This window comes from Gopherus flavomarginatus, chromosome 20, assembly GCF_025201925.1.
Source record: "Gopherus flavomarginatus isolate rGopFla2 chromosome 20, rGopFla2.mat.asm, whole genome shotgun sequence".
In the NCBI taxonomy this organism is placed as follows: Eukaryota; Metazoa; Chordata; order Testudines; family Testudinidae; genus Gopherus; species Gopherus flavomarginatus.
In genome coordinates, this window is record NC_066636.1 from 23,916,061 (window position 1) to 23,919,609 (window position 3,549).

The following is a 3,549-nucleotide window of genomic DNA, read 5'->3' on the forward strand; positions in this document are numbered from 1 at the left end:
CTTTGTGGATTTTTTAAATGCAGTAAGTTGTAAGAATGGTATTCTCAAGCATTAATTGTTGATCGTAAACTGTGGGATGAATAACTTTCTAGTGGATATGAGAAGACAGTAAACGATCATCCTCTCCTGAATGGAACATCACAGCTACGGTTAGAACAGCTTCCTCTCCACTGGCTGGCAGTCCATTATAGCTGGAATTTCATCTAAATCCCCCGCTCTCATGGTGTACATTGGAGGGTGGGGGACTGCCTGGTCCTCCCTTTGTTATGCATGCTGTTGCTTATCTAGGGCTCCCAGCCAATTTGTACAGGGCATCCTTGTCGTTTGACTTATGAGACAAACGGCACTTGCAACGTTTCTGAGTTGACACCCTGATTTAACTTACGACATTTGGTTTTGACTGTACAATGCAAGGACATTCAGACTGCCAACTGCCTTTTCACACGCATTAATGCTGTGATATAACTTAGCTTTTGCACTTTCAACAAGGATCTGCTTTAGTAGTGGGGCCAGTAGATTTCAGTACTGCTATAGGATGTTTCTTCCCTAACCTCCAGTTATCTTCCTCTTGAAAATACTGTCCCTATAACCCCTGCTGTCAGTGCTTTAAGGTTGCCAGTTGAAGATATATCATTTTTAAACAAGTATCTTAATCATTCATTAAAGGGACACAAGGTGCTAACATCGCCCCCAACACTTCGTTGTGTTAATTTTCCTCCTTTTGGGTGGCAGAGACTTCAGGAGAGGGTTAGGTGCAAACATCACAGCATGCTGCTGCTTCAGGAATGGGCATATGAAACCTGAAAGAGTCAAGTGACTGGGTTATGGGAAGGGGACACTATTTACTGTGCTGCATCTAGTCTTACTGTTTGAACAGAAGAATGTTCGCCTTGTTCCCTTAAATTCTTTGAACGCTGAGCTGAAATACTCCCTGAACAGAAAGGAACTTGGGCTTCAGCCCAACAATGCCGTGCAGGAAAAGCCCTGGCCCTATGCAGGTTCTCTGTACATCTCAATTTAAACACTGAAATGCTGAATGAGCTTGCGCAACTCAGTCCAGTCACTAGGTGCTGCTGCAGCTCTGCCAGTCGTGTTACATGGAAGAAGACTTCTCAAAACTTGTTCCAGCCAAATTTTCCCCACATCTCTGGCTTTCTGAACAGTGTTTTGTGGTGGATTGAGCTCACAAGACACACATCCTCCTCCCCTTTCCAAATCTATATCACACCAGTGCCTTCAAACTGATAGAGTAAATGCACCTACCTGAAACTAATGCGAGACTTTCCTGGGTATTTTTAGTTTTCTTTTGAGAAGGCTCCAAGTGAGTAGCGGGGAGGAGGGGAGGTGTTGTTTGGCAGGGGAAAGGGCTCGCTAATGGGCTATGGAGCCTCTGGTCTATGTACAGTGAGATTCTGCTGAGTAGTTCCAACCACATATGGGTCTGTCTAGGAGACTGGCAGTCTTAAGAGGGCCCCCAAAGAAGCAATAGGCCTGGGGACTGTTATCCTGGAGGTGTCTTACTGCAAGGCTGACCTGCTGTTCCTCTTCTGTGGATCAGGTTGGCTCTCAGGGCTGCAGCTCTCATCAGCTCTGGCATTTTTTATTTAAAAACAAAAAAATGAAGTGGGTCCTGCTGGTGGGGCCTAGCTGTCACTGTGTGGGCCCCCCCCCCCCCAGTGGGGGCGAGACGACTAGAGGAACAGCCTTAACTTAAGAATGGCCTGTGGTGCCTAGGAAAGCTGGTGGGTATGGTCCATTGCACCTTCTGCACCAGCCTGCATGTTGGTCATGGGCAGGAAGCTGCTATAGGGCAGTGTGGGGCATGCCCTAAGCTCTCCCCGGGGGAAATAGAAACAACCACACAGCTTAGCCTGAGCTTGGAACTCCTAGCCTGGATCAGACCCATTGTCTAACCCTAGTCCTGTATCCCATCTGACGGGCCAGTATCAGCTACAGCAAAGGAAAGGCGCAAGACCCAGCGCGGGGATAACCTCACTAGGACACTTCCATCCTAACATCCAATAGTTACAGGCTGGCTGAGGCCAGGAGGGTTTGAAGAACAAGGGTTTTTAATGACAACAGTGGGTCCCTCCACACTCCAAACACACAGGAGAAGTCCTACTGAGCTCCATGGGACCACTCGTGCATGAGATGGGTCAGTGGGGGCTCAGGGTGCATCCACAGCAGGAAAATAATTCTAACCAGGGCTTAGTTTCACATGGGGTAAAATCCTAGTGAAGACAAGGCAGCTTGTGGTTTTCCCCAGTGCTAGCAGGGTAAACACGAGCGAGAGCCTAACGTTTACCTTGAGCTGCTAAGTGTTAAATTTACAGTGCCTTGACTTGGCTTTTAGCTCCTCTGTGTAATTACCCCAGGGGAGGAACATCCTTTTCTGCCTCAGGAAGACCAGGATTTCGGCCTGACCTGAAGTTCTCCCCCAGGCATGGGAGATAGGCGTGTGATAGTTTTACTTGTCTCACTGCTCTGAATTACTGGCAGCAAAAGTTGCCCAGTGAAAATAGTGTCAACAATCTAAGTGGAGCAGCTGAAACTCCAGGAGAAGGGGATAGCGCTGGCCCCCACCCCCTTGGGCTCCCTGCTGCTCTCCCTTCCCCTCTCCTCTCAGCCTTTTGGGTCAAAATCTGGGCTAAACCCCACTGTCGTTAAGGTCCCTCTGGTCTGCTGGGACTGTGGTGGAGCACAGGCGTTGCGAGCTCTGCTGGGAGCAAGGAGGGGTCACGCCGCATGAAAGCCATTCCTGGCTGTGGGGCCAGGTGGAAAGACGAGTGGCAGGTGCTAGAGGGAGGCAGCTACAAACTGCCACTTTTACCCCAGCGTTCTGGGTCCCCTGGCCTCAGTCCCCTCCAGTGCAGCCTTAGGCTGCTCTCTGCAGCCCTGCCCCAGAGGCTGGGTCTCTCCTCCACCCAGGCCTGCTGCTAACCCCAGTCACTGCCCCCTGCCCAGCTCCAGAGCCTGGGTCTCCCCCAACCCTGCTGCTAGCCCCACTCATTGCCTCCTGCCCAGCTCCAGAGCTTGGATTCCCCCTACACCCCCGAGCCCTGATGGTGCCCCACTCACTTCCCCCTCCAGCCCTGCTGCTAACCTCACTCATTGCCTCCTGCCCAGCTCCAGAACCTGGGATCCCTCTAGCCCCCGCCCCATCCCTGCTGCTAGCCCCCCTCACTGCCCCCCGCCCGCCCAGCCCTGCTGCTGGCCCCATTCATTGCCCCCCGCCCGCCCAGCCGTGCTGCTAGCCCCACTCACTGCCCCCGCCCCCCCCAGCCCTGCTGCTGGCCCCACTCACTGCCCCCGCCCAGAGGCATCTGCCCTGTGGCCCCCCCGGGGCCCAGCCCGGCGTGGGGCGGGCTGAGAAATGTGTCAGTCTGGGGAGCTGGCAGCAGCCCCGGCTCGCTATGGTAGCTGGCTCCCTATTGGCCGGGAGCCGGGCGACCGCCCGTCACGGCGCCTCCCATTGGCTGCCGGGCTCCAGCGCCTCACGCGCTCCGGCTTCTCCTTTTGTTATTGTAGCGAACAAGTTGCGAAGCGGGG